This window comes from Culex pipiens, chromosome 2, assembly GCF_016801865.2.
Source record: "Culex pipiens pallens isolate TS chromosome 2, TS_CPP_V2, whole genome shotgun sequence".
Lineage (NCBI taxonomy): Eukaryota > Metazoa > Arthropoda > Insecta > Diptera > Culicidae > Culex > Culex pipiens.
Genome location: NC_068938.1, coordinates 217,061,067 through 217,086,152, shown reverse-complemented (window position 1 = coordinate 217,086,152; position 25,086 = coordinate 217,061,067). Strand labels below are relative to the sequence as shown.

At 35.7% G+C, this 25,086-nt stretch overlaps 2 protein-coding genes across 2 annotated transcripts in view; one reads left to right on the top strand and one right to left on the bottom strand.

Moving 5' to 3' along the window:
* LOC120427503 (trypsin-1-like) overlaps positions 1-25,086 on the top strand; it is a 128,586-nt gene that overhangs the window by 17,982 nt on the left and 85,518 nt on the right. The gene's annotated exons all lie outside the window — the stretch shown is intronic.
* The window catches only part of LOC120427502 (uncharacterized), a 60,610-nt gene that overhangs the window by 25,837 nt on the left and 9,687 nt on the right, over positions 1-25,086 (bottom strand). The window contains exon 2 of the mRNA XM_039592356.2: positions 19,576-19,604. The gene's annotated coding sequence lies outside the window, so the exon portion shown is untranslated. The remainder of the gene's footprint in view (positions 1-19,575; positions 19,605-25,086) is intronic.

Here is a 25,086-nt window from a genome sequence, read left to right as displayed (position 1 = left end):
TTTGATGATTCCTGAACCAAAATATCAGAAGGTAAAGCGATCGTTCTCTTCTTTTATCTCGTGATTACCCGCTCTTTCTATCACTCCTTCTCTGTTCCTCGTTCACACTTGCCGAAGATTCTTTTGTTTTCTCAGAAAACCGAAAAATCGCTAGCGGAGAATTGGGAACTTACCACGAATTACGTCCCGATGAATTGCGTTCGCAAATTCTGTTTTGTGGCGACTTTCGTGGCTGAGATCTGAAGGTTTTGACCAGGGCTGTGGAGTCGGAGTCGGAGTCGGAGCCGGAGTCGGTGGAGTCGGGTCTTTTTGGGGACCTGGAGTCGGAGTCGGAGTCGGAGTCGTCAAAACTCGAACAGCTGGAGTCGGAGTCGGAGGCGTAGTCGGCTAAATTTTATGAGCTGGAGTCGGAGTCGGAGTCGGAGCCGAAGATTTCTGATAACCCGGAGTCGGAGTCGGAGCCGGAGTTATCTTAAATTCAACAAAAAATATGTTTTTTTATTGTTCAGTATTTCCTATATAACAGCTTAATTTACAAAACAACTTATATTTTAAATTGATTTATCAGATGCCATTATGTATTTGAAGCTTTTTATTGTGATTGAAAAGCTCTAATTGTGTTATTACACTATACTCACTAAATGATAACCTCTTACCCAAGTATGTAGTATCATAATTCAAAAAAATAAAAAATAAAAGAATATTGGTTATGGAGTCAGACTATATTTATGTTCCCTTTCAATTCAAATTTGACCAAATTTCATCCAGTTATTTCTGAAAAAAGTACACACAAAGTCATCTTTTATCCCTATAGCGAATGTCTTAGAGGTTTTAAGTTAAATCATTTTTTAGGAAACAATTACGAGGTACATACAAAGATTATAAATAGTAATCACTGTTTTTGCAGATCGAAAAAGAGTCACTGACAGTTTAACTTTTGTAACAAATAACACTACTCGACAAAACAAAACTTGTGTCAAGGGATTGACGATATCTCATCGGTTCCTCAGAGAAAAGGCATCCCCGAATCCGATGCAATCGACAGAATTTGATTTTATGTCCACGCGGACTGACGAGAAGCTGGTAAATTTTTTAACATAAAAAAATCGAACAATTTAAAAAAAACTTGCGTCTCCTCCCAACTATATGAGCCATCTACAAAAATATGGAGGCGCCTGGTGCATAGCCATTTCATTTAAGCACAACGGAAACAACCAATACAAATGTATAAAAAAGTTGTCAAGTTCGGGGGGTCCACAGCTAGCATTTTTTGTACGATTATAAAAATAAATATTAAAAGTTTAAAATTAAAATATTTGAAAAACATTTTTTTTAAATATATTTGTTTACTAAAATTTTATGTTTCTCAAAGGTCTATGGGTACTTCGGGATGTCCATGGTAATCCAAGGACTCCCTAGAGTTAAGATCTATGAGTCTACCGCCGTAACAAGCAAGAGGTCGTCGGATTTTGACCCCGGATTATGTGCGTATAGCATCAGTGGATATGGTAGACTACTATATGAATGTAATGGGATGTATATGGTCATCCAAGGACTCCCTGGAGTTAAGATCTACGAGTCTACCGCCGTAACAAGCAAGAGGTCGTCGGATTTTGACCCCGGATCATGTGAGTATAGCATCAGTGGATATGGTAGACTACTATATGAATGTAATGGGATGTATATGGTCATCCAAGGACTCCCTGGAGTTAAGATCTACGAGTCTACCGCCGTAACAAGCAAGAGGTCGTCGGATTTTGACCCCGGATTATGTGCGTATAGCATCAGTGGATATGGTAGACTACTATATGAATGTAATGGGATGTACATGGTCATCCAAGGACTCCCTGGAGTTAAGATCTACGAGTCTACCGCCGTAACAAGCAAGAGGTCGTCGGATTTTGACCCCGGATCATGTGCGTATAGCACCAGTGGATATGGTAGACTACTATATGAATGTAATGGGATGTCCATGGTCATCCAAGGACTCCCTGGAGTTAAGATCTACGAGTCTACCGCCGTAACAAGCAAGAGGTCGTCGGATTTTGACCCCGGATCATGTGAGTATAGCATCAGTGGATATGGTAGACTACTATATGAATGTAATGGGATGTATATGGTCATCCAAGGACTCCCTGGAGTTAAGATCTACGAGTCTACCGCCGTAACAAGCAAGAGGTCGTCGGATTTTGACCCCGGATCATGTGCGTATAGCACCAGTGGATATGGTAGACTACTATATGAATGTAATGGGATGTCCATGGTCATCCAAGGACTCCCTGGAGTTAAGATCTACGAGTCTACCGCCGTAACAAACAAGAGGTCATCGGCTTTTGACCCCGGATCATGTGCGTATAGCATCAGTGGATATGGTAGACTACTATATAAATGTGTTGGGCTCCCTGGAGTTAAGATCTACGAGTCTACCGCCGTAACAAAAAAGAGGTCGCCGTTTGGCTAAAGTGGTAAGCAAGGACTTTTGTTCATCGTTCAAACTTAAATATTTCGATAACTTTACATCGATTGTAGATCTTAACTCCAGAGAGTCCTTGGATGACCTTGTACATCCCATTACATTCATATAGTAGTCTACCATATCCACTGATGCTATACTCACATGATCCGGGGTCAAAATCCGACGACCTCTTGCTTGTTACGGCGGTAGACTCATAGATCTTAACTCCAGGGAGTCCTTGGATGACCATGGACATCCCATTACATTCATATAGTAGTCTACCATATCCACTGATGCTATACGCACATAATCCGGGGTCAAAATCCGACGACCTCTTGCTTGTTACGGCGGTAGACTCATAGATCTTAACTCTAGGGAGTCCTTGGATTACCATGGACATCCCGAAGTACCTATAGACCTTTGAGTAACATAAAATTTTAGTAAACAAATATATTTAAAAAAAATGTTTTTCAAATATTTTAATTTTAAACTTTTAATATTTATTTTTATAATCGTACAAAAAATGCTAGCTGTGGACCCCCCGAACTTGACAACTTTTTTATACATTTGTATTGGTTGTTTCCGTTGTGCTTAAAGGAAATGGCTATGCACCAGGCGCCTCCATATTTTTGTAGATGGCTCATATAGTTGGGAGGAGACGCAAGTTTTTTTTAAATTGTTCGATTTTTTTATGTTAAAAAATTTACCAGCTTCTCGTCAGTCCGCGTGGACATAAAATCAAATTCTGTCGATTGCATCGGATTCGGGGATGCCTTTTCTCTGAGGAACCGATGAGATATCGTCAATCCCTTGACACAAGTTTTGTTTTGTCGAGTAGTGTAATCAACGATAATAACAATCTCTTACTTGGAACTCAACATGCGCATTTTGTTTTTAACTGAGTACAAGAAAATCAAAGTGTTGCATTTAAAATAATTTAAACTAACAAAAAATGTCAAAAGAAGTTGCAACAAATTTGAAATAATCATTGATTGCTGATGTTGATATTGATTTCAGGTAAACTATTTTGATATCGTTGCAAATTATCGTTGAACAAATCTCAAGAATTCAGTACAAAAATGAACTAATATAAAATGTATAGAACAAAGTATAGGATTTAAATTTATTTTTCAAATATTATAAATAAAAAACACAGAATCAAAATATTATCAACTGGTACGAATTTTCTCATACTGTATGTCTTAAGCCAATATGACGGAAGGTGATAATCATTGCAAATCAATGTACCTTAAAATAATGAAATATTTGTGACCTAGAAAATATTTTACCTGTGGATATTTGTTTTTTATTATATTTTAAGTTTTTTCATATATTTTGATGGAGGCGCAAGATCATCCATAAAGCTTTGTTTTAGGTGAAGATTTACGAAATATCGTGAACCTTCTTTTTTAAGTATATAAAATTTAAAAATTAAAATAAATTAAAAATGTCCAGGTTAAAATATTTTCCATGTCACAGATATTTGAAAATGACATCTTAAGCGTCCTTTCCGCGAAGAAATTGTTTAGATACATTGTTTGCAATAATAATCTCCTTCAGTCATGGAGTGATGTCCATGTACGTCTTAAAAAAAAAACAAAAAAAAATGTTTGGTTTAAAATTGTCATTTAAAAAACAAGGTGCCTGTCACTGTGCTTCTGACAAATGTCAGCCTGAAAGTGAGCAAATTTTAATGTTCAATAGATCATTAAGATTTCTTTTAGTTATTCATTCAAAAATAACAATTTAATATTTAAATTTACTAGCCTTGAAAAAAATATTTTCAAATTTGAGGTTAAGCAAGTAAATCCAAATTTACTTACAAAGCTGTTCTTCTCAAAATGCCTCTAAAACTGAAGATATTTTTTGATTTCTGTTTCCATTACGTATAAAACTTGAAACTTTTTTCTGTTTATTTACTTTACTTTACTTTTACTTAACTTATTTTTCTTGAGAAAAACTAGACGCTTAGAGAGTATTTAATTAATCCTATTTATCAATCTTTAAAAAATAATTAACTAATAATAGATAACTAACTTTTGAAACATTTAAAAACATGTGGAGTCGGAGTCGGAGTCGGAGCCAACCATTTATTGAAAGCTGGAGTCGGAGTCGGAGTCGGAGTCGGCTAGAGTTGGTAGGCCGGAGTCGGAGTCGGAGTCGGAGTCAACCATTTTTTCAAAGCCGGAGCCGGAGTCGGAGTCGGAGTCAGCTAATCTGAGAAAGCTGGAGTCGGAGTCGGAGTCGGAGTCGTTTGAAATATGACCCGACTCCGCAGCCCTGGTTTTGACAACCCTGTATCACGTGTGATGCACAATAACTGCCAAAGTCAAAAGTACTAAAATATATAAAAAATGACTTAAAAATGATTTAAAGTAATGACTCATAGAAGAAAAACTTCATTTAATTAGTTTCAGCAGATTGTACCTCTATTTATCAATTTTTAATTCTTTTTCAATTATGTTTAACACTTTTAACCTTAAAATACTTTTTGTAGGGGAAAGAAGAGCCAAATTTTGAAACAAAAACTGTAATAAAATTCTTTGTATATTCCCAAGTAACATTTTTTCCAGGAGTTTTACAAGAGCTCTTCAAGATAGCTACAGCATAGCAGTTTGGACCGCGGTAGGATAAAACTATTTTCAAGTACTCTTCCAAACTCCTGAAGAAGTTTTAAAGATAATTTTATCCTACCGCGGTCCAAACTGCTATGCTGTAGCTATCTTGAAGAGCTCTTATAGAACTCCTGGAAAAAAATGTTACTTGGGTTTTTACATATCAATGAATTTATGTATTTTTTCCCTTAATTTTGTAAAAACAAGAAAGTTCCCATCAGATTGAAAATTCAAAAATTAACTTTAAACAATGTATTTCAAATTATTTAAAACGCATTAATTTTGTTATTTTTTCATTTTTTTTCAATAACTTTCGCTAAACCTGATGCAAATATTTTTCTAAGTTCTTGTCCCTCGGCTGTGGCCGGGGTTAAAGGGGAGAGGCAGCAATATAAAAAAAATGAAATAACAAACGAAGTTTGAACTTAAGAATGAACAAGTGATTTAAAATGCATTTTACAATAGTTAGCGCAAAAAAAAAAAAATTGCGGTATTGTACATTGAAAATTTTGTAAGATTCTAAAGATTTTTGAACAAACCCAAACATAGGAAAAATGATTTTAAACGCAGGGGAATGCGTTTCGACTGATTGCACTAAAATTTCCATTAAAATTTTGAAGTTTTTTGAAAAAATGGTTTGCCTCTTGATCTTACGGGTCGATTTTGAAGGGGGGGAGGGGTCGTTAAAACTTTAAAAAATATGTGTACCAGCCTTATAAAATAATTATTATACAAGATTTGTTTGGGGCATCATGGAGAAAAGCAAATAAATTTATAAAAAATATTCAAAGAAAAAAATGCAAAAAAGAATTTTAAATTATTTAAAATATATTGCTTTTACAAACAAATGTATGACAAATGGTCGAAAGACATTAGGTCGAATGCCAAAAGGTCAAGCGGACAGAACGTCGAAAGGTCAAAAAGTCGAATGTTTTTGTTTGTTTATTTTTATTTATTTCAAAACAACTTTTAATGTTGGTCTAAACGTATATATACTGTAGAAAAGCTATGAAAAGCTGTTTTGAACAGTTATCATTAACTTCACCACTATATTAATTAAAATGTAGAGGTCTTGTCAACAGATTTTTGGAGACTTTTTGGAAAAGAAGGGGTGAACTTTAAAAATACTAAATTAAAGTTTTGCTAAAGAACTTTTATGATCATAAAGGATAAATTTAAAGAGAAAAAGAAAACATGCAAAAAACAAATTTTTTTCACTGTTTTTGTTGAATGAAAAAAGTCACTAAAATATTCCAACCATATTTTTTTCATAAATAATATAAAAGCTGACATAATATTTAAAAAGTATGTTTTTTTAAAGAACTGGAAAACTCACAAAAATGCTACGACATTCAAGAATAGATTGTGTTGAAATGAAAAAAAATCACTCTTTTCAGAAAACTTCTCTCTTGTGTTTGGAAGAATGGAAGGAACTCACAAATTAGTACAATCACTAAGAATGTTTTATTTTTAAAAGAACGGAAAATCTCGTCATATATTTTTAGAAGTCAGAATTTTTCTTTTTTCTAGAACTGATTTTGTTTAAAAGAATGGGATAACTCATAACTCATTATATTATTACAAAAAAAATCAGGAATGGGATAGCTCTCAAACAATGGTTTGCAAGTAATTCTATTTATTTGATAGAACTGCTCAATATTCACAGATTAAAAAAACGAAATTGTTTGTAAGAAAATACGTTTTTCAAAAATTTTATAGAGGTTTATAATTATTTTTAAGTATTTGTTTTCGACCTTTTGTTTTGTTGTCTTGTTTTATGTATTTGTTTTCGACCGTTTGTCTTGTTTGAAAATTGTAAATTTTTAAGCTCTGCGGAAAAAAAGGATTTTAGTTTCGACTGCAAAAAAAACAGAAAACAACCTGTCAAAAGCCAGACACAAGCCGCAGGCTTGCGTGATGAATTATGGGTTCTCCTCAAAGTTCTAGGTCGGGGAAAACTTCAAGAAAGCCGTTAAAACTGTCGGTCACACCACGACGGTCGTATATCTTCCGCGGCCGGGGTTCGCCACCGGTGGCATTGATGTCTTCCTTCAACAACAAAACGCCATCACGCCACACCACAATCGTTTAGTTGTTAGTGGTTAGGCTTCACCCACAAAAGTGCTCACCGACAAATCAATTACATCGTGTCTAACCCACTAACTTGTTAATAACCCCCCTCCTCTTCTCCTCGTTGAAAATGTTCCAACACGATCCGATCATATTCATTTTACATAATTTTTTATGCTTATTACCCTCCTCTCCCGGCTGACGAAAAATTATGTCACCATATTAGCAATTTTTCCTCCTTTTCGGGGCCCCAGACCGCAGCTTCTTCTTCTCCGTGGAAACTTGCCGCGCTGGGGAATGCCCCCCGGGGGCCCTCTTCCAATGATGTCTTTTGAGGCCGAAGAAGCATGACTTTGATGTGCTGATCGCTCACCGAAACCACTGGGCGACGAGCAAAAAGTGCTAAAAATAATCGTAAAATATGCAACGCTCGGTGCAGAAACTTTGATCGTTCGTCAATGGGTGGTTGCGGGGTGGGTTTTTATGCTTTTCTCAAAATAAATAAAAATCAAACACAAAATTGGACAAACAATCGAAAAATTCTTCTAAAAATCATTGCAAATTCGAAATCAACTTCAAAAATAAGTTTCAAACCCACCGTGTCGAAGCTGTTGTTGTCGTCGACCGTGGGATGTTTTGCAACCAACCAGTCGTCAAACACACTGTGCTCATCTGCAGACTCTTGTAGACTTTGAAGCATCGGCAGCAGCAGTGCAAAATTTTATGCCCTCGAGGTGTATTTTGGCTTTCGATCGAGAGAGCCTTTTTTGTGCCTCCTTTGCATTATTATTATTCATGTGTGCACGCCAATGCCTTCTTTTTTTACAGTAGAGAAGCCGACTTCTAATAAATATGCTTATGAGCGAGAGCAAAAAAAAGCTGTGTTTGTGTGTGAAAAATGCACCACGCAAAAAAAAATCAAGAAGAAATATCGAATCTACATGAAAAGAAGCTGCCGATATGCAATCGACGATCGACGACTCCCATTGACAGTGGGACGCCGCCCCTTTTCAAAGTGATTGAAATCTGGTTAAAGAGGCGCCTTCGGATGGCGAAATTGCCCTAGGGCAATGGGGACGACCAGGGTGGTCATGATTGATGCTAATGTTTAAGAATTTAAAAAAATAACTTTTTTAGGCTAAAAATGAGGTAACATAAACAGCAAAATAAAAGAATGAAAAATAAATATAAAAGATACAGTCATGCCTCAGTTTTGCACGCCTCGGTTTTGCACTGCCCCGGTTTTGCACCGTTCAGCTGCCTCGGTTAAGCACGGCCCAGTGCTTAACTGAAGCACAGAGCTTATGGGATTTTGGCTATATGGGATACATTGGCTATAATTCTATGAATATTCATGCAAACATCAAAAATTATAGTGTTTTGGAATCGGGATGATATCAGCTATCCATTAAAATTATAATTTCATGAAAATTTTTACAAAAATACGTAGTTTTCCTGTATTTTGAAAATGCATATTTTTTCTCTAAAGAAACCAAAAATATATTGATATTGCAATATGGGTATCAAATGATCAGGTTTTTTTTCATACATTTTGGATGTAACAATAACATTTTTAGAAAATACTCAAAACTTTCACAAAACTACGTATTTTCGAAAAAAATACTCAAAATTTCAATTTTTACAATATGGGTATCAAACGATCGAGATTTTTTCATACATTTCGAATGTAATAGCAACATTTTTAGAAAATACTGAAAATTATCACAAAACTACGTATTTTCGAAAAAATACTCAAAATTTTAATTTTTACAATTTGGGTATCAAACGATCGGGATTTTTTCATACATTTCGAATGTATTAACAACATTTTTAGAAAATACTCAAAATTTTCACAAAACTACGAATTTTTGAAAAAAGGTACTCAAAATTTCCGTTTTTACAATGTGGGTATCAAACGACCTTGATTTTTTCATACAATTTGAATTTAATGACAGCATTTTTTTTAAATACTCATAATTTTCACAAAACTACGTATTTTCAAAAAAAAAATACTAAAAATTTCAATATTTACAATATGGGTATCAAACGATCGGGATTTTTTCATACATTTCGAATGTAATAACAACATTTTTAGAAAATACTCAAAATTTTCACAAAACTACGTATTTTCAAAAAAAAAATACTCGAAATTTCAATATTTGCAATATTGGTATCAAACAATCGGGATTTTTTCATACATTTCGAAAGTAAAAAAATTAAAATACTCAAAGTTTTCACAAAACTACATATTTTTGAAAAAAAATACTCAAAATTTCCGGTTTTCACAAGAGGTATCAAATGTTCGGGATTTTTTTATACATTTCAAAAGTTTTAACACAAATTTGTGAAAATATCCAAATTTTCACAAAACTACGTTTTTCAAAAAAATACCCAAAATTTCAGTTTTTTACAATATGAGTATAACATGGTTGAGATTTTTTCATTAATTGTTTCTTTTTATCGTCAACGGAAATTTTATTTTTTTTTTTCGAAAATACGTAGTTTTGTGAAATTTTTTAGTATTTTCTAAAAATGTTATTATTACATTCGAAATGTATGAAAAAATCCCGATTGTTTGATACCCACATTGTAAAACCGGAAATTTTGAGTACTTTTTTTCAAAAATTCGTAGTTTTGTGAAAATTTTGAGTATTTTCTAAAAATGTTGTTCTTACATTCGAAATGTATGAAAAAATTCCGATCGTTTGATACCCATATTGTAAAAATTGAAATTTTGAGTATTTTTTTCGAAAATAAGTAGTTTTGTGAAAATTTTGAGTATTTTCTAAAAATGTTATTGTTACATCCAAAATGTATGAAAAAACCCTGATCATTTGATACCCATATTGCAATTACAATATATTGTTGGTTTCTTTAGGAAAAAAATATGCATTTTCAAAATACAGGAAAAATACGTATTTTTGTGAAAACTTTCATGAAATAATAATTTTAATGGATAGCTGACATCATCCCGATTCCAAAACACTATAATTTTTGATGTTTGCATGATTTTTCGTACGATTAAAGCCAATGTCTCCCATATAGCCAAAATCCCATAAGCTCTGCGCCTCGGTTATGCACGCCTCGGTTTTGCATCCCCCATATGCGGTGCTAAACCGAGGCACGTCTGTAAATAGAAATGTAAACTAAACTTGTTGAGAGTAGCACGAGTAACTTATAAACATTATCCATCTTTTGTTACGAAAAAAAAACAAGTGATTATTAATAGGGTGTCCCTTAAAACAAGATGATGGGAGTTCAACCAGAATTGTTTTTATAATTGTGAAACAATGTTTCCATACAACAACAAAAATATGAAAAAATATTGTAAAATATTCGGATTGCGATTTACAGAAAAATAAAAAAATATGACCATTGCCAATAGGTCCACAAAGTTGAAATGTTCGTTGCCATAGAAAGTTAAATGTTTTTGTTCAAGTTTTTTGCATTTTTTCTGTATATTATGTACAATTTAATGAAATTAAACATCTCCCTCTGAACATTTTTGCATTACAAAAATGCAGAAATAAAGCCAATTTGGTTTTAAAAAAACTAACTTAATCCACCTATGTGGTTGGAGCCTTCCTCACAACAATGGCTGTACACAAGTTTCATCTATTTTTTAGATCCGGCTTCCAAAAAGTACATCGATATCACTTAAGCATGGATCCGGACAAAGTTTACATACATTTAAGCAGACATGCATCCGCTCTAACTCCTCTTTTAGAAGAACTTGTTTGGCATTTCGCGTAGATGATGCCCAGCATGTTGTGCCAGTGATTAGAGTACACTAATTACGCTAATCTTTAAAGCTCCCGAAGACCCTGACAATTAATTTTGAAAGCAAAGTGAGATATACCGTAAGAACCTTAAGCGCACTCAAAGAGCTTTTAAGAAGTTCTTTTAAAGAGCTTAAGAGAACATTACCATGAAAATATCGCTAAATCGTTTTTCCGAATGAACCAATGTTTTCTACACATTATTCATGCCAAAAACAAGAGGTTTTTGCCTGGCAACAAGCATAACATTACTTTAAACGAAAATGCCATGTGGAACAAGCTGAGTGTCGTTAAGAAGAGCTCTTAGTGCCGATGCATGTCTGCATTTAAGTGAGATCCGGCTTCAGAAAAGTACATAAATGTCACTTAAGTGGCCATATCTCGAGACAGGGTTGCCAGATCTTCGATGTTTTGGACTCGTTGGACTTTTGATAACCTAACCAACGTTGAGTCGGATGATGGACCTGGACATAGTTTACATACATTTAAGTGAGATCCGGCTTCAAAAAAGTACATCAATATCACTTAAGAGGCCATATCTCGAGACAGGGTTGCCAGATCTTCGATGTTTTGGACTCGTTGGAAAGGTCTTTTGATAACCTAACCAATAATAGGTCGGATGGTGGATCCGGACATAGTTTACATACATTTAAGTGAGATCCGGCTTCAAAAAAGTACATCAATATCACTTAAGAGGCCATATCTCGAGACAGGGTTGCCAGATCTTCAATGTTTTGGACTCGTTGGAAAGGTCTTTTGATAACCTAACCAACAATAGGGCGGATGGTGGATCCGGATATAGTTTACATACAGTTAAGTGAGATCCAAATATCACATAAAACACATTTTTATACATAACTTTTGAACTTCTTATCGAAACTTCAATCTGTATAAAACTCGATCTATGGGACCCTAAACCAAGTCGAATGCAACAAGTTCGGGTCAAATCGGTTCAGCCAGTGCCGAGAAACATGAGCTAGTTTGTTGGTCACATACATACATACACACACACATACACACAGACATTTGTTCAGTTTTCGTTTCTGAGTCGATATGTATACATGAAGGTGGGTCTACGACGTTTTTATACGAAGTTCATTTTTAGAGCAGGATTATAGCCTTACCTCAGTGAGGAAGGCAAAATAGCTATTCTGTATTATTCTTTATTGAATCTCAATATTATTATAAGTCTTAGCTAAATCTAAAAAGTCTGGCTCATAAAAACTCAAGTTTATTTTTTATAATTTAAACCTTAAATTTGAATCCTTAAAACACGTATTTAAATTTTTTTTATATTTCAGGGGACTAGAAATGCATCTATTGCGCTACAGTTTAAAAAATTTCAAAACCTTTTACTGAATTTGATTATTTTTTTAAGTAGTGAATTTTTGAAAAACAAAATTCAAATATTACCCGAGCAGACGGAAATAACTTGGGAAGGTCAGTTTTTGATATTGTGAGAAGATCAAAATATGTTATTGGAATGATCGGATTAGTTGTTAAAATAACAAAAATCAATAACAAAGATTTGTTCGAAAAATAACTTAAACTGTTATTATGTTGTTATTGCAATAACAAACCAATAACACAGAAGGAATCATGAAGGAATAACAAGATTTGTTATTTTGTGCTGAGAGGTGGAGCAGCATAATAACAAAACATGTTATTGAACTGGTATGTCTCCATAACAAAAAAAGTTATTGTTTTGGTTTATTTGTAATTTGCAAATAAACCTGCAGTTGCCATAACTCATCTGTACTAGTCAGGGCTGCAGAGTCGGGTACCTCCGAGCGACTTTGAATCCATACTTTTAAGACAACTTCGATTCTGGATGCAGGATATGACGTCAACGACGACTTCAGCTCTCTAAAAATACCCGACTTCACAGATTCCGACTCCAAGTAAAAGTTGCTGGAAATGTGCTTAATCCGATGCAGTCTCCGAGGTCTCACTTCAGCTCAAACTTCAACGTCAGCTCCGACTTCCTGGCTCTGTGAAAATAATAACAGTTTTTGTTATTCACACTTCAAAAATTCTCAATAAATAAATCAATTTCTTTAGGAAATATAACAAAATTAAAAAAAATGAACTCTCAAAAGTTAATTTTATCGGATTAATTTCAGCTTGAAACCCCATTTCATGGTGAAATAAATGACCCCGATGAAATTGGTCAAAATTATTTCATAGTTTTAGCCAATTTTAGTAAAATCCCTTAGGGGGTATATCAAATAATTAAAAGAATCAACTTTGAAAATCTCAACTTTTTAGAATAATTTTAGCTTAAGGACCCCATTTCATGGCTAAATTAATGACCCCGACGAAATTGGTCAAAATTATCCCATAGTTCTAGCCAATTTAGCAAAGTCCCTTAGGGGGTATATCAAATAATAAAAAAAATCAACTTCCAAAATTTCAACTTTTTGGAATCATTTTAGCTTAAGGACCCCATTTCATGGCCAAAATAATGACCCTGACGAAATTGGTCAAAATTATCCCATAGTTCTAGCCAATTTTAGCAAAGTCCCTTAGGGGGTATATCAAATAATTAAAAAAATCAACCTTCAAAATTTTAACTTTTTGGAATAATTGTAGCTTAAAGACCCCATTGCATGGCCAAAATAATGGCCCCGATGAAATTAGACAAAATTGTCCCAAAGATCTAAACATATTTAACAAAAGAAAAAATAATAACAGATTGTGTTATGGACACTTAGAAACTTTTCAATTTGTGCGATTTATGGTAATTTTATTTCTAAGTCAGTATACCGAACGAATAACAATTTTTGTTATTAGGAGAGTTTTTGAAATGTACACCCAGAACTGGGCATCGGCATACGAGAGGATAAAGAGCACGATTCGGTAGTAAAATGGTACTGTGTGCGGACGGAGAAAATAAATCCCGAAATTACCGAGAGTACTCTACTCATGGTTCATTTTTCAAAAAAGTTCATCGATCAAAAAAAAAGTACCGATACCGAGACTCGAACCCAAGACTTTCTGCATATTGAACCGTGCCTTTGCCGTATGGGCCACCATGGTTCGGTGACTAAGTGGCGGTCGTTTGTCCATATAAGCCACTCATAGGATGAATTGTTCCAATGAACGAATGAACACGCGAGAGGACTATACTCTCGCAATATAGCACTTTCCTCACGTTTCTTTTCGTGAGGACTATCCCCTCGATCTTTAACTTTGGGTGTATAACATTTCCTCTTATTAGCGTGTTATTGAACATTTTCAATATAATATCACTTCAATACCAAATTTTGTTATTTTATCAGAAACTGTTATTATTTTTCTTCTTGAAGTTGAACTTCAGGATAAAATAATAACAATTTTTGTTATTTTAACAGGTGTTGTTATTGAAATATTATTAATTTTGTTATTACCGCCTGCCCGGGTATCTACCAAAATTTCATAAATCATTGTTTATGCAATCTGCAATCAAAAATGCCTTAACCGTCTGCTGCCGATTTTTTTCCATTTTCTTTATTTTTTCCGTGTTCAACATTTTTTTTACGAAAAACTTTACTTTTCTTGTTTAGTATATCGTCGCCATCGTGCTAACTTGTCGTACGTGCTTTTTGGGCCAAATTGAGTTAAGAACGCCATTTTGTGCAGCTCACAATGCCTCACCTTTTGACCTTCACAGATCCCCAAAATTCGATTTCAATCCTGAGATATTCAACAAAAACCGAAATAACTCCGTGCATTTTTGTCACTTTACATATGAAAGTAGTTTCAATCTTGTCGTGCTATCTTGTCACTCCATGAAAATTGATGTAAGTGCGACAAAAGGCCAAAGGGATTTCAGGCCAGGAAAGTCAGGATGCGTTTGTCGCACGTACAAGATAGACTACCGTAAACATTTCGACGTCGTCGTGCTATCTTGTCGCACCCGCCATTTTGACGTTCCGAGAAAAACGCGTTTTAATGTTTGACCTTGAATATTAAAAAACGAGAGCACGCAATGTAAACAATAACAAACACGTTTTGTTTGGCTCACCATTCTGTGCATTGTCCCAAAGTTTGGTTGAAGTTGGTTGCTGGAGTCCCGAGTTATAATTACAAATGTTTACGGTAGTCTAGCTTGTACGTGCGACAAACGCATCCTGACTTTCCTGGCCTGAAATCCCTTTGGCCTTTTGTCGCACTTACATCAATTTTCATGGAGTGACAAGATAGCACGACAAGATTGAAACTACTTTCATATGTAGAGTGACAAAAATGCACGGAGTTTTTTCGGTTCTTGTTGAATATCTCAGGATTGAAATCGAATTTTGGGGATCTGTGAAGGTCAAAAGGTGAGGCATTGTGAGCTGCACAAAATGGCGTTCTTAACTCAATTTGGCCCAAAATGCACGTACGACAAGTTAGCACGATGGCGACGATTTGTAATTATAACTCGGGACTCCAGCAACCAACTTCAACCAAACTTTGGGACAATGCACAGAATGGTGAGCCAAACAAAACGTGTTTGTTATTGTTTACATTGCGTGCTTTCGTTTTTGAATATTCAAGGTCAAACATAAAAACGCGTTTTTCTCGGAACGTCAAAATGGCGGGTGCGACAAGATAGCACGACGACGTCGATATGTTTGTTTCTGATAGTATTTGGCTTATTCTACCACCTCCTATAATTACTTTTTGCCTATTGAGTTTTTTTTTCATGTTTTTACAGGCACTTTTTTTATTTTTTGCTTTGAAATTGAAATTTACTCTAGAATTTTTCGATTTTAACATTTTTTTATTGGACTGCTAAACTAAATTTGGTGAAAAATGTGTCATCTAATTAGCACTCATTTTTCAACTCTCGATATCTCGGAAAATATTGAATCGATATTCAGTGTTTGAAATAAAACTATTATGAAATTTTCTACTTTTTTCTATAAAAATAACATCGAATTTTTAAACCTTTTGAAAATATTTTTTGAATGTTTTCAAATATCCATTCAACATTGCCAAAAAGAGAAAAATTGCAATGAAAATTGTTGAAAATTTTCTCAGCTAAACGATTTTTTTCCATAAGGTATTACCTATAGTTCACAATTAAAAAACTAAACTATTTTTTTATTTACCATAAAATTGTTATTATTCAAAAACCCAACATTTAATAAAAAAAAATTCAGCCATTTTCGAAAGCAGATATGATTTCGTTTGATTGTTTTGACAATATTTTCAATATTTCCAAAAATATTTTATTTGTGATTTTTATCTCTAGTACCAGATTTTTCACATTATCATATAAAAAATTGAAAATAAAAAAATACGTATTTTGGGAATTCAATTTTTTTTGTGAAAACATGTCAAATAACGCAATCGGCACAAAAAAACCGTGTACCTATTTATCTGAAAACTTTTAACCATAACCTACACTGAAATAAAGAAAAAAAAACAAAATTCCTATATTCTAAGAATTTTGCCAACTTTCCTCATTTAGTAATTCGATAACCCCAATTACTAAATAAGAAAAAGAGGCAAAATTCATAGAAAAAATAATTTTGATTTATTTTTATTCAGTGTATGACATTACCCAAGACACCAAATCGATCAGGAAATTCCTTCTCGAGATACAGATTTTTTTACATTTACGTAAAATTTACTGTGGCTCGATATGCTGAACAGCCATTTTCTGGTCACGATCAGGCCTCAAAAACCTTCTTATATTTGGGAGGATTCTGAGCAGATCCGGCTTTCCTCAAAGCATTTTAATAATGTATGATGGGAGTTTGTAAGGGAAAACCCACTTTTAAGTTATTGAATTTTTGTATTTTATTTTTTTCTAGCAATTGAAAAACTGATACAATAGCGATCAAGTGTTTGTTCAAGAAAATTTGTTTAAATTTTCTCGAAAAAAGTATTGTCTTATCTTGCTCCTGGATAAAGGTACAAGGTGCTCAAAACTGGTATAACAATTCTAAATCACCCTCAAAAGTTTTCAAACATCCTTCTGAGCCAAAAAGCGTTGATTCTTTCGATGCCATAAACCCATTAGGTATAATTTTTGGGAAAGATATATATTTTAACATTGAATTGTTTAAAGAAATATCAAATTAAAACAAATGTCAAACAAACAAACAATATGAAGAAAATAAACATAACTGCCCTTAAACTTGGCATGCTGGCATGATCATGAAACCTGCGAAGCAAATATTTCTTTGTTCCCGAGCAGACGGTAATAACTTGGGAATAACATTTTCTGATATTTGAAAATACTAGGCCAATAACATTTAATGTTATTTATAACAAGATTTGTTATTCGTCGTTATGATTTTTTTTGTTATTGGATTGTTACTGTAATAACAGACTTATCACATTTTTAGTTATTTTACGAACAAATCTTTGTTATTATTTTTTGTTATTTTAACAACTAATCCGATCATCCCAATAACAGTTGGAGGTATTCTTCCATAACAAAAAATGTTATTGCAAAGTTGTTTTGGCTGTCTACCAATATCAGACCAATAACAAATTTTGTTATGATAACATAAACTGTTATTAAACCCTTATGCAAAAATGGATTTTTCAAGAAGAATCCATAACATTTTTTGTTATTTTAACAGTATTTGTTTTTGAAATGGCATGAATTTTGTTATTACCGTCTGCCCGGGTTAGGACAAACTTAACATAAAGTAATAAAACTAGTTGAGCCGTAAAGTGGACTTAAATGCCTCCCCACCTAAGAACAATGCACATCACCTTAAAACAACAATTCCAAGTCAATCGTAGGCCCTCGGTAAGCAGTTCAATTTGCATCGATGATCATAAATCATCGCACCCTCCCTCTCTCTTTCTCTCTCTGTCCACATGACCACGACCTGCGAGGTGTGGAATTAAAGGCTCAAACACGCATAAATAAGCCTCATTCGATGGACTTCTAAGAAGAAACTCCTCGCAGGTTGAGTTCGTGCCCACCAGCTCGAAACCCTACAATCCACTTCATTCATTACCAATCTTGAGGTGTACTTTATACATATCATCACCGCCGCCACGGTACCGGTTAGAAAAGGTGAAAATAACCATATGACCTGTCTTCCCCGACGCCATCGCGCAGGCACTTTGTATAAATTTAAATAAACAACTATCGTTTCTTTTCTGTCACCCGCGCGCAAAGTCCCGAAATGCTTCTTGCTTCTTGGTCTGGCCCCTGCGGGATCTCGTGGACCAAAACCAACGTCCACGACACGGCGGCGGTCGTCGATCGCGTTTATTGCATATGATTAAGACTATATTTACGACGATGACATCATGACGATTTCTTTCCGAGAGAAAAAGTTGTCACCACAGACCCAGAAGTGTGTGCGAAACCGGGTTGAGCCGCCAACCCGGTTGACACTGACTGTAAGTGGGCTGAAGGCCGTTGCATGGAGTACGGTGGGACAGAATATCGGGGAATCAATAAGGAACGGTTCTCATTAGTAGTGATCCGGATTGAATTTAAAAGTCCTAACAAAAAGCAAACTTCATTAGAATAACGATTGGCCAACCTTGCAGAGTTACGACCTAGCTTAACTGCCAGGCTGGCAGGTTTCAATCACGACCTCTTATGCAAATCGAGTCCTTCAGCGAAACGCCGTGCGTTGTACTTCATGTTGGACTTCGTCATGAGCTAGTATTTCATGGGTACCACACATACTGTGTACTTAGCGTGTCACCATCGCGATCGTTCAGCCTGACCAGATACCACGTACTTTAGATGCCATAGATGCGAGCAAGAAACGGGCATTTTAACTGCACTGCAATTGATCATTTTGATGTAAATTGTAGCAGACCACCTCAGAAACAATTTTCCAAAGCTATTGAATTTATTTATTTGGGAATTTTCTTCAACTTGAACCCCGAAAATCATGCTTATTGAATAAACAATGACATTTTATTATCCCAAAACGAGTGAAATTCATTCACCAAATTTCCTATCACACCGATCAAACAACACACAGCGTGCGCGGTTCGTCGCTTGTCACGCATTTTCGGTCGTTGAGCTCACCCGGTAAAAAATCGGCGTGTCTTCCCCAAGTGGGAGCCAAATTTCCTCCACGATAATGTCACACCTGAATCTGTGCAAGCCGTTCAGCGAAAAAGAAGCCTCCTCCGAGAGGGTGTGAGCAAAAACACACCACGAGAGAGAGAAAATCTCATTAAATGCTTGTTTTGGTTGTTATTCAAGCTGTCTGATTGTTGTGGAATCTTCCCATGTGTTTGGCGAAAATAAACGATAACGTCAGGTTTTGACAATCTTGACGTTATGGAGTGAATGTTTGAAACTGACTCGACAAATAATTATTCAGACTTTCTCGAGTGATGTTAAGCCACTTTGAAAAGTGAATCTCGCGTCGCAAATATTTGCTGACGATCTTTCTCCGAAAAGCAAAACAGCAAATGTACGCATACAAAAGAATTCAATTAAGGGATTTGATTTCACTTTGTTTTGTTTGGGCGAGGAACAAACGATAAATCACTTAGGCAGACTTTTTTTTGGGTGGGGAAACTCCACGGGGGTCAATTTGAATTGGCACATGCATGACAGGTTTTAATGAGGAGAAGAGTTTTCAAGCCTGAAACAGCAGGACGGCAATTACCGTAATGATTCGGTCCATGTTTGGGGCTGATATGTTAATTTCAAGGGGACAATTCCGGCCCCTGGCTAGGTACTTACTCAATTTTGTTCACAAGGAATTGGGTAATCTGGAAGGAGATAAAGAAAGCCTTTGTCAGTTTTAATTGCATTTTAAATGGTGAAATTGCGGGACATTCATCATTTAATCAAAATCGCCCCAAGCGTTCAAATCACGATCATTGTAAATATCTTCATCATCATTACCCTAATTTCCCCCCGATAATACGCAATAACCCCAAAAAATTACCAACAGCTTCCCTACAGACCTCCCAAGGTCCAATAATTAAGCCACTTCAAAACACCCCGCCCAAATGTTCTACCCGTGGTCCAGAAACTCACTGGGCGGGCCCTATTTCATGCTCGACTGACCGCGCGGTGGCAAACAAAGAGGCAGGTCCCACCCCGAAGTCCCGGCCGCTCGAGATTGCCCCATTGTGTAAGCGCGGGCCGAAATGGCCCCGGGCCAGGTCGGCCAAGGTCATCGCGAGTAAGCGCGCCAAATCCAATTACCAGCTTATTGTCATCTTAAATGATCCCGCTCTTCCTCCAGCGTGGTCGGCTACTCCGAAGAATGCCCGAACAAACGAGACATCTGAGTTGTAGTAACATAACTTGATAGAACAACAAATTGTGTTTTTAAATTCAATTTTTTTAACCAGATCAATACAAGCATTGTTAATTTAACATATTTTTCATTATTCCAACTAATGTTAGTGTTCAAAAAAGGTTTCCAATTAAAACAAAATCTGTCAGCTTTCACCCGCTCCCTTCAACTCGGGTCATCAAAATCTTCCGGAGCCGCTACATCAGCGGTGCGAGAAGATCAATCACTCGGGAAGCCATTACACCGATCAAAGTCGCGCCAAGTCAATAAGCCAGAGCAAGACAGCTGCGGTGGATTGACGTGAAGGTGGAGGTCGCGTTTTTGGCTCGAGAACGCCCCGAGTGTGCGCGGGAGCTCCACACGCAAAAGCGCGAGGCGACCTTCCGTGACACCCACGCCTGAAAGAACGAACGAGCTAACGTTTACGGCGGACCAGTTTCTGGCTGTTCTGTCGAGCTAAAGCGGCGTCGATATGTAAACGAAACGACGTCGCTGATGGGGCGTTCAGAACGAAGCGCAAAAGTTTCTTAACCTTCTACCGCCCACCTGCACCAGGGGAAGTTTATGGAGGTGAGATTCTTGACTTTTTTTGAATTAATGTATTTTTTTGCATAGGAATTCGGAGCAGTTTTGCTCGCTTCTTATTCTTTTGAATTTTTTTGTGGTCATTATCAAAATTAGTCGTAAAATACATATATCTACAGTTTTTTTAAGGGGACCTATAAGCTATTGCCTTTCATATGTTTATAGGTCCTTATCAAAAATATCTGGTTATATTTTCTAGAAGAAATCAATATCTCAATATCTTGTTTACTAAAAACATGTTCAGAAATATAGTATTTACCTAGTTTTTAGAAGTTGAAAACATTGATATTAAACTGTTAAGGAAGGCATCTAAGGGAGTCTTCTGTTATTACGTAACGCAAAAACAATGGATTTTGGACCCCTTCCACCTCGTTTAAAAAAGGTTTCAAAGCCTTCAAACCCCCCCCCCCCCCCAGTTGCGTTACGTTATCTAAGAACGCTCCCTAATTTAACTGTCGAAAGTCAAATGAACAAAAAGACGAATGAACATGCCATGAACATGAAAAGATGCCAAAAGATCGATTGACGAAAGATCAATAACAATAGGTCGAAAGACAAAAGGTTGGCTCGGATGATGGTCGAATGACAAAAGATACACTAACGAATGGTCGAATGACAAAACGTCGAATGACCCAAGGTCGAATGACAAAAGGTCGACAAGAGGTAAAAAAATAATGGTTGAATGAAAAACGGTCGAATAATAAAAGGTCGAATGAAAAACGGTCGAATATTAAAAGGTCGAGTAATAAAAGGTCAACCAACATATGTTTGAATGGACGAAATGTCAAATCGCTAATTTGCATTTGATCTTTTGTCGTTCAAACTTTTATTCGTTTGTTTGGCAAAAGGTCCAATGACATAAAGTCGAATGACAACACGTCAAATGACCAAATATTGAATGACAATAGGTCTTATGACAAAAGATCGAATGACAAAAGGTCAAATGACAGAAGGTCGAAAGACAAAAGGTCGAATGAAAAACATTTGAATGAAAAAAGGTCGAATAATAAAAGATAAAAAAAACAAAAGGACGAATAGACATCGGTCGAATGAAAAAAGACGAATAATAAAAGGTCGAACAACATATGATTGAATGAACCACATGTCAATAGCGTGAAAAACAAATCGCAAATTCACATTTGACCTTTTGTCATTCGACCTTTTATTCGATTTTTTGACGTTCCTATTACCAATTTTGGATTTTGTCCATTCTATCGTCTCCCATGCATGTCATTTAGCATTTTGGTATATTATTTCTCGTCAATGGCATTATGTCCATGCCTTTAAAAAAATCATCTGGTTTTAAAAATATGTTTTATGAGAATAATTTTTCCTTTTTCCTAAAAGCTGTTCTACCAAAAAACGAAAGATCAGTCTATGTTTTATTTTTGTTGTTTTATGAATGTGCAGAACATTTTTTAAATGATCAGGTCTTTGAAATAAAATGAAAAAGTAATTGACGTTTCGATTAAATGTATAAGATTCTTTGCAATTTTACAAGCGTGAGCAGGTTTTCTAAAAATGTTTGTAGATAAGATTATTTTTGGTCTTTGAAATAAAATGATTGACATAATAAATTTTCATTTCAATTTATAAGATTTTTTTTTGTAATTTCACAAGCGTAGGCAGGGTTTTACAAAAGTTTTATATATAATTTTTTGTTGATGATATGAAATACGAAATAAATTTTTAATTTAATGTATAAGATTCGTTTAAATTTCGCAAACGCGAGCAGGGTTTTTTGATAAATTTTTAATAACACTTTTTATATTTTTTTCTGCATTTCGTCAAAGTAAAACTGATCACTTAAAACAACTTTCCTCACTGAAAAAACAACTATCAAATAAAATGCAAAGCTGTTTCTTAACAAAAAAAAGTTTGATAGATATTTTTTTTTGTTTGATTTTTAAATTTTTTGAGCCATGAACAGTTCAGTAATAATTTGAACAAGAAAAACATTACCCGAGCAGACGGAAATAACGTGGGAATAACAGTTTTTGATATTTGAAAATACTACGCCAATAACAATTTTTGTTATTTATAACAGGATTTGTTATTCGTCGTTATGATTTTTTTGTTATTGGATTGTTATTGTTATATTAGACTAATAACATTTTAAGTTATTTTTCGAACAAATCTTTGTTATTATTTTTTGTTATTTTAACAACTAATCCGATCATCCTAATAACAGTTCGAGTTATTCTTCCATAACAAAAAATGTTATTCCAAAGTTGTTTTGGCTTTCAACCAACATCAGACCAATAACAAATTTTGTTATGATAACATAAACTGTTATTAAACTCTTATGCAAAAAAATATTTTTCAGGAAGATTCCATAACATTTTCTGTTATTTTAACAGTATTTGTTATTGAAATGGCATGAATTTTGTTATTACCGTCTGCCCGGGTATCCAGAAAAAATAAATTTCATGATTAATTCTGTGAGTTTCAAGGATTTCTTAAAAAGGAATTTGGTGGAAGGCTTTTTGTACCAGAATAGAATTTACAAAAAACGTTTTCCCGATTAATTTTAGCTTTTCTTTGACAAGAAGGATTCAGATAAATGTTAGATATTTTTCGGGATTTTAATCATCTTATTATTATTATTTGTTTCCTTTAAATTAATGTCGTTCTACCTTCAGTCGTAAATTCTTCAAATCCCTAAAAATCTAAATTTAGCAATTCTTTGAAGTTCAGTTTTTTTTTTTTTCAAATCCTCCAAGAGTCGTTGCCCGAACATTTGATCGGTACTCCATCGCTGCGATTGCTATTTTCGTTTTTATTTGTTCCCAAACTGCGCTCCGGAACCCCGCACAAAGATGACCATCAGGGTAGCAAGAGGTAGCAGTTAAATGCTCATTTGGATTTTTATCTCGCGCAACACTCTTTGATGAGATTCTGCGGCTATTTTCAGCTCGCAACTACACTTGCTAGAACCCTGTGTGTGTGTGTGTGCGCGCTCTTGTGTAAGCCGATTTAGTTCTTTTTTTTTGTACATGAGTAAAGGGGTAGGTCTGAATGTCATCCGCGGTGGGATCATTAGCTAGATTCCTGGAAGCGGACGTCTGGAATTTGCCAAATGATGACTTTCGGAAGGGTTAATCTCTCTCTCGTTTTTTTTCTGTTGAATGATGTCCGTCCAGAGGATTTGGGGGGCTGCCCTGATGGTCACGTAAAAAATGTTTGTGTGGGGACCTTTTGTGATAATTTGAATGATTTTTGCTGATTAGTTCCACGAAGCACAATGTTTTGACACCGCGCAGTCACTCCCAAATCCGGCTTATCCTCATAATTTTGACCAATCCCATAAGTCAAGACGCGACCCCCCTGCGGGTGGCCATCCCGGAGTTTGGAGTCGGCAGGTCTACGGAGAAGGTGTCAATTCAACTGACCACGCTGCGGAGTGGTCTTCTCGGGGCGATGATTTTCTGCGAATGATTTCCCATTTTTCTTTCATTCCCGAAAGCCTAATCCAGAATCAAGCCGAGTCACCTTTAATTTTCGATAATTGCTTCGATTCTGGAGTCCGGTTGCTCGCTTGGTGGGGTGGAGGTAGATAAATAAAACTCCTCTCTCCCTCGGGGATTAATCGGGAATCGAACCCGGGTCACTCTGCGTGGGTTCGCACTTCTCTGCTGGTGTCATTAATCCTCTTTATGAGTATCATCATTCAACGCGCGCGCTGATTTGGGTTGCGCAGTTTTCGGGACTCTCCGAGAGTTCCTGGAGTTGTCGAGTCATTGTGTCCAGATTGCGCGCGCGTTGTTTGGACCGTCTGATCACGATCGCGCAAGCGTCCCGTCGAATACTAATCGAAAAGTTCAAAATTTGGATGTCAACAATGCGCTGATGGGCAGAGTACCCCCGCGTAGGTCGGGTAATTTTGAAGGGGGCGGATCGCGCCGAAAGATCGTGACCACCATGCTGACAAGTGTCCGATCAATTGTTAGGTATCTCTTCACTTTAATAGAGATCTTTACCAGTGATGGGCAAAAACGATTCAAAAAATCAATACAATTTCATTTCTATCAAAATCATCACATTGAAGATCGAACTTTTCACACCGCTGGGGCCAATACCTCACCGAAGAGGTAACGATCCGATCCACCTTGGCTTTTTGGCTTGTGACTGCTGAACTGCTCTTTTCGTGCTCACTTATTGGAAGGTGTGGGAGTTTGGACAGGTTTCGCTTTTTTTCTGCAAATTGACTTCATCTGACCGCTCGCTCGCGATGGAGAGGTACAATTTCAACCAGTTCAAGCCTAGCCGCGCAGCCTGACCAAGTGTTTGGTGGTTTGTGCAAAATTTTGGGGTCCGAGTGTGTGCGCAAAAAGGTGCCACATTTTGAGCGCATTCACTAC